Source organism: Pteropus alecto, unplaced genomic scaffold, assembly GCF_000325575.1.
Source record: "Pteropus alecto unplaced genomic scaffold, ASM32557v1 scaffold102, whole genome shotgun sequence".
Classification (NCBI taxonomy): domain Eukaryota; kingdom Metazoa; phylum Chordata; class Mammalia; order Chiroptera; family Pteropodidae; genus Pteropus; species Pteropus alecto.
The window spans coordinates 1,974,962-1,982,311 of NW_006432224.1; positions in this window are offsets into that span (position 1 = coordinate 1,974,962).

The following is a 7,350-nucleotide window of genomic DNA, read 5'->3' on the forward strand; positions in this document are numbered from 1 at the left end:
CAGGCCAGCCCGCAGGGACCGGTCGCGGTGGCACTGTGAGGCCCTGGTGTCCTGTGGCGGGAACGGCCCTTTCCTTCCGGTTTTCCTCCCGAGGCCACAACCCCAGTGACGAGAAAAACGTCAGGCGGACCCCGGGACGGGTCATCTACAGAGTCCCCGCCAGGGCCCCTCGAATCCGTCAAGGCCGTCGCGAAGCAGACAGGACCGCGACATTGTCACAGGTGCACCTGATGGCACGTGGCGCCCCGAATGGAGCCCCCAAAAGGAAGAAGGGTATTCGCCAAGAACGGAGGAAATCTGAATAAACTACGGGCTGCCACTAATGATAACGCGTCAATATTGGCTCGTTAACCATAAAAGCGTACGGTACTCACGCCCCGTGTCACTAACGGGAAACTGGGAATTCTTCACACCATCTTAGCGATTTTTCTGTAACTCTAGGTCTGTTCTCAAAGGCGAAGTTTATTTTTAAAACCCGAACGGCAATCGGGAAGCGCGAACAGCTCAGCCAGTCACCCGGCCTCGCTGCACGCTGCACCTGTAAACAAAGGTGCTGTCGCTGCGGGATCCCGGCTGGGCCCAGGGCCTGTGTCCTCATGGGGGACACGGGCCTGCGAGCCGCCTGCGCCGGAGCGGCCCCCGAGTCGAAGTCGCTCGCGTGTGGCTGAGGGTTCGACCGTCGAGGGAGGCAGGGGTCTAACGCTCGCTGCTTCGAGGGATGAAGCGCCTGTCGAGGGGCAGGGTTCCCAGAGGGCCGGAGGCTTTCCCATAGGTGGCAGGACGCACGGTGACCGCTGACCGCTGGCCGACGCCTGCACCCGACAGTGGGAACGCGGCGCGGGAGACTGAGAGACACGTGAACACGCACGACAGAGACCCCGAGGGCTGGTGGCGGAGGCCACCCTCCAGTACAGGGGCCCGCGAGGGAGCTGCCCGGGTCCCTCTGGGCAGTGGCCGGCGCTCAGGTCAACCCGGGAGGTTCTGTCCCGTTTCTTTCAAACATTCCAAGTGCGGTTTAATGGGGGGCACCTCCCTCTGTGCAGCTGCCGTAACCAGAGGGCTCCCACGACGCCCCGACACGCCTCGCGGCCTGCGCACACCTGACGCACCTGCATCCACCGGCAAAGGCGCGTTCGCTGACATGCCAAGGACACCGCTGAGCACAGCCCTGAGCTCGGCGACCCCCGCGCTCACCGTCCGGGCTCGAGGGGCGAAGGGGCCCGGCAGACCAAGGACCCCGTCCTCCCGGCCACCGCGGCCTCCGTTTACCTGTGCAGGTGCGGCCCACACACCGGCACGGGGGGCGTCCACGTGCAGATGCTGCGACGGGCTCTCTATTCTTCCGTAGCAATTCGGTGCACGTAGAAACCTTAGTTGCATTTTTGGAAAAATCTGCTATAAAAATAGATACGTCTCATTCCTCTCTGATCACTGAATCATAACTAATGGATGTTGGTGATTCAGATGGACACCGAGATAAAGGTGCCGTTCATTAGGGAAAAGCCGCTGATTGAGGAAGGACGCGACTTCTTGAAGTTTCCACCACGCCAGCTCATGTAAGAGCCACTGGATTTCTCATCCCGCGGTCAAAGAAATGAGCGAAAGGAAACGGGAAATTCCAAAAGGAAGAGAGGGAAAAAAAATCAGAACAAAACGGGAAACTCTGACTCCAGAGTAACGACACAGCCCCGATGTCACATGTAAACCCCGGATGTCGAATGCAAAATCTCGGGTTCCCTCTGGGTCGCTGACGCCCGATTACTGATCCTGATCATGTACAGGTGGCCTCTGACGGATGTCGGCATCGCATGTTTTTAGCAGGAAAAGAGCGGGTTCTCGCTGGACGAAGGGCTCGGCGCGGGGTCCCGGAAGGCAGGGCCGTGGCCGGCGTCGCACGCGGCGGGATGGTGACGGCCCCCAGTGCAGCGGCGGAGTGGACACCCTTCCTGGGAAACTCTCCGTCAGCCTGACAGTCAGGGCTTTGCCCGGGGCCACAGTGTAACCGACGTTCCATCGGACACGCTTGGTGACAAGCCAGCCAGTGGGACGAATACCTCGTCCGTGACCGAGGACGGCGCCGTGGCGGTCACGCCCGCGTCCTCCGCCGAGAGGTCGCCCGGTAACGGATGCGTCTCGTGTCTCGCTGTCCGACAGCTGCCGACCCGAAGGGACACGGAGGCCGGGTCTGAGGGCCGCGCCGTGACGCCGAGCAGCCGGGTCGACTCGAGCCCGAAGCCGATCGAGCCCCACAAACGTGAACGTGTGGGGCCACCTACGGCTTCAGGGCTCAGGTTTCAAAACGACCTTGGCCACGTCAGAGAAAGCGTGCAGGAGACCACGGAAACACGGGCTCTCCGGCTCAGCGGCCCACAGGCCACCCGGCCTGGCCGGAGGTCGCCTACCCAGGCCAAAGGTCACCTGGCTGGCCGGAGGTCGCCTATCTAGGCCAAAGGTCCCCTGGTCTGGTCAGAGGTCACTCACCTTGGCTAGAAGTCACCCACCCTGGCCAAAGGTCACCTGCCCTGGCCAGAGGTCGCCTATCCAAGCCAAAGGTCACCTGGTCTGGTCAGAGGTCACTCACCTTGGCTAGAAGTCACCCGCCCTGGCCAAAGGTCACCTGCCCTGGCCAGAGGTCACCTATCCAGGCCAAAGGTCACCCACCCTGGCCAGAAGTCACCTGCCCTGGCCAGAGGTCACCCGCCCTGGCCTGAGGTCACCTGCCCTGGCCAGAGGTCACCCACCCTGGCTGAAGGTCACCTGCCCTGGCCCAAGGTCACTAACCCAGTCATCGCTCCATCATGACAGCCCCGCATGACCTGATCGCTGTCCCCCGTGTCCCCGAGCCGGCTGTCTGCCCAGGCTCAAGGCAAAACACCCTCCACGTAGCTCATGAAAACACCTGCGCACACTGTGACTTCACGGAGAGATCTGGACGGGTGGCACCTGCTTTGTAGATAATCCGACCAAATTCTATCCCAGAAAACAGTGACCCCGACATCGCCATGTTCCAAAACTGAGAAGCAAACCATGGCAGCTCCTGGTGACCGCCGCCGCCAGGCTCAGGGAGTGTCCCTCAGACACACGGGGGCGGCGGCCCTGAGCCGCGTCCCGCCCAGGTCACCGCGGTCTCCAAAGGGACATCGGCAGCTCCCCTGGGCCCCACGGCTGGATCTGGCACAGCGTCACTCGAAGCCGGGTCTGTGTGACGTCACGGCCTGGACGGTGCCAGCCACGGCGCCCTCCTGCAAGGCCCGGGGCTGCTGTTGGCACTGCCCCCCCCCAATCCGGCGTCCGGCGGCCCCATGGCCAAGGCCGGGCCTGAGGCTGTGCGTCTGACGTGCAGGGTCCAGTTATCCCATGTCGGGGGGAAACATTTTCTAAGTTATGCGGGGCACGGAAAATTATTTTGCGATTACCCATTTCCTGCAGCCGTCGAAGAAGGGGGTGTCACGCAGGCCTTTACCGCCGACTGGCTCGGTCTCGACTCGCTCAGTGGAAGCAGCAGCCGAGGGCAGGTGCCGGGCAGGAGGATGCTCCCCGCTTAACACACGGAGGGGACAGAAATGGCTCCCGCGTCTCAGCCGGGGAGGGCGGCGGGGCGGGGAGGGGGCCGGACGCCCGGTCCCAGCCCTGGTGTTTGGTCACGCTTGTAAGTCACATCGCTGTGTGTGTGTGGGGGGGGCACACAATGCAGAGACACAGGCGGCAGGCCACGGAGAGGTCCCCGAGGTCGGTGGCAGGGTGGGCCTCTGACCCGGCGGCCACAGCTGCCCTCGCAGTCGGCGTGAGGGGACGGCCACCTGCTGCGCTGGCCGCTCACTGCTCCGCCCTCCGGGGTCTCTGTTCCCCTTCTCCGTCCAGCGAGGGTGTAACCGCCACTCCGTGTGCGAGGTCCCCCTGGGGACGCACGCCTACACCCGCAGGACCGGTGACAGTCTCGTGCCGTGGCTGTGGCGCCACCCAGAAGCTCCGCCCCGTGGCGTTCGGTGGTGCTCACGGTCACAGCGAGAAAGTGTCAATCAGATGCGACCGTGCAGACCAGAAGAAGACAATAAAATCGCTATATTTTTACAACCTTCCCCAAAATGACGGTAAAAATCACTGAGGGTCATTTTCCTTAACCGTCCGCCGAGGCTGATGACACCCATCCCCTGAGCGATCCAGTGCGTGTACCAGGTGTCGTGCCCCCCATGGGCGGCCTTGGGGGTCGGGGAGGCATCTCTGTGGGCTCCGTGGGAGGAACCGGGGTCTGCCGAGTGGGCCGGGTCCAGGTCGGTCAGTGGGGACCACACAGGGAGCCTCGTGACAGAGCCGCACAGAGGACACTGTGGGCTGGCCAGTGTCTGGTGCTAACAGGTCTGGTGTCTTCTTCCGCAGACGACGCAGGACAGGGGCATGCGGGGTGGCAGGGCCCAGATGCACGCCTGCGGGGCAGGGGGTTGGGGCCGGGCAGCGGTGGCCCCAGCGCCACCAACGGCGTGTGACCTCTGAGAAGAAAGGTACACTTTTCCGATCAAACGTGTCTGCGGCCTCACTGGGGAAGCGGAACGAGGTCCCTTCGCCCCGAACTGCTCCCAGCACACGGAGCGGGGGGCGGAGGAGGCGGCGCCGCCCCCCGGAGCTGTCGCGTCTGACAGCTCCAAAGCCGTGACGACGTCTGGAACAGAGAACCAGTTACTATCCTGGGAAGCTGCTCCATCTCCCACTCAACGTCTGTTCCCTGGAACGTTGCTAATTTGTTAAAAAAATAAAAATAGACGGCGGCCGCGGATGTCCACGTGGCTGAGGACATCACGCCCGTGAGAGATCGGTTTGTGGCAAAGTCCCCAAAATCCTGCAAAAACCATCGCCCCCGTTTCCAGCTTCCGCAGCTCGTGTCCAATCGTCCACTCAACGTGAGGCCCCTTGTTCATCCATCAAACGCACACAGACCCGGCATCAAAGGTGCAGGCTGCTCGCGGCTGCTTCTCTCCGGGTGCCTCCGAGAGGACAGACAAAGGGACAGATGTCAGTGTGAGTGTGTGTGTGTGTGGGGGGGTCATGGGTGCCCATTTCTCAATAAATTCAGCCCCTTAAAGTCGCCTATCTGCACTGACTAAAACCCTCCTTACTGTAGAGAACAGTTTCGTGAAAGACGTGGAAAGTCACGACCAAGCTTCACACAGCCGCTTCTGCCGACGTCCAAGTTCCTCATGTCGCGTTCCCGTCACCTTCGATGAAGGCTCATGCTTCTGTGTGGATCCAGACTTAAGGTGTCACGACTGAGTAAATATTTTCCTTGAAAGACACTGTAACCTTCAGAAAATCCTTGACCATATACAAAAGTGACAGAGCCCAACTCCAACAGGGACGAGTCACACTTTAGGTGAAAATTCTGATCAAATCTAGCCTTTCCCAGCTTATCTGGCCGTAAGCTGGAGTTGCAAGCCACGTGCCAAGCATGAACATGATCGCTTCTGATCTGCATCCAATCTATCTGGAACGAGTTATTTATGGCGCCCAGAAAAGTTCGATTCAGCTCAGGCTGGCCCCGCACACACGCCATCTGAAGGGCTCAGTGTAAACAGGCTGAAACCGGTCCTCCTTGTCCCCAGACTTCCAAGAGAAGGAATCATTCTCCCCTTCCACATGGCTTCTTAATTTTTAAATTTAGATCATTTTTCTCTTTTTTTTCCTACACGAAGGCGTTATTTTATATCACACGCGCACGCAGAAACGCAAAGTGATTTGGGACTTCATTTTAAAATGGATCAAAAATTTTTTAAACTCCTGCTGCAGTAAAATAATTTTTACTGGAAGAAAATTGCCACGATGGACAGACGCGAGGGCGTGGGGTGAGCGTCCACGCGAGGCTGGTCCAGGGGCTGACGCCGCCGCCACGAGGCTCAGCGTGGGCCGCATGATGCTCCGCTGTGTCGCCGACAGGGCCGACCTTTCTGTGCCACGTCACCGACCTTTGGCGGGAGGCGCGGAGAGTCGGCTTCGACACCTTTACAGAGGCCACCGCCCTAGACAGGTGGGGAATACGGTCCCACCACTGAGTGGACCAAGAGGCGGACGGGCTCAGCGGGCGGGTGGCGGTCCAACCTCGCACCGGGGCGGCAGAAGATCAGCTTCAAGGTTCTGGATCCTGAGGTCACCCACGTAGCCCCAAGATACTTCGGCGTGTTCTCGATGTGCCAGGCACGGGGCTCGGGGACGTGGCGATGAAGGAAACCAGTAAGTCAGCCTCAGGGACCCTGAGCGCAGGGGACTGAACGTCGAGAGAACCCTCGTGGGCCGGGGAGAATTCACGCAGATGCTCCCGGCCATCCGGTGCCACCTGAGCAACATCGCACAGCGCCATTCGTGCCAGGTGAGTACTCGAGTAAAGACGAGGAGAAGCGGGGGCAGAGCGCGGGGGGCGGGGGGCACGGCCAACGTCGAACGTGGGAGACGCCTTCGTCCTGGAGGTTGAATTGTGTCCCCCGAAAGGTACGTCCCAGCCCTCGCCCTGGGCACCTACAGATGCCACCGTGGACGGAAACAGGGTCCTCGCAGACGTGCCTACGCCGAGGCTCTCGAGACGAGATCGTGGGGGACCGCCTGGGCCCCAACCCCACTGACAGGTGACTGATGAGGGAAGGGAGACGATGTGTCACACCCGGACACACAGGGGTCCTGGGGGACAGGCCGCGTGAAGACGAAGGCAGAGAGGCGGCCGAGATCACCGAGGCCGCCCGCAAGTGCCAGCAGCAGGGGAGAGCCGGGAAGGCCCCCCAGAGCCCCCGGGGGACCCTCCCCGGCCCAGGACTTCAGGCCCCCGACGGCGGACGCCAAACTCCGCCAAGGTGGAGGCGGTTTCTCGTGGCGAGAGACGGACGCGGCTTCTGTGCGGACAAAGCCGCCCCCGCTTCCCCCGTTCCCTCCGCGTCTGACCCGGTTCCGGGCTCCGCTGCCCGCCGAGGCAGCGGACAGTTGTTTTTTTAAACTTGCCTTTATTTTTCAAAAAAATTTTCAAATTCATTCATTCATTCATTCATTCATTCATTATTTTAATTGAAGAAATGATTTAAATTTTTTTTCCCCGTCTACCTCACCCCTCCTCCCCCACCCCCAAACCTCTGGTCACCCCTAGTCCATTGTCCGTGTCCCTGAGGGTCTGTTTGTCTGTCCTGTTCGTTTGTTGCTTTTAGGTTTACATCCCATATATAAGCGATGTCATGTGGCTTTCAACTTTTTCCGTCTGGCTTATGTCAATCAGCAGGATTATCTCGAGGTCCATCCATGTTGTCGCAAATGGCAGTATGTCATCTCTTCTTATGGCTGAGTCATGTTCCATTGTATATCTGTGCCACAGCTTCTTTATTC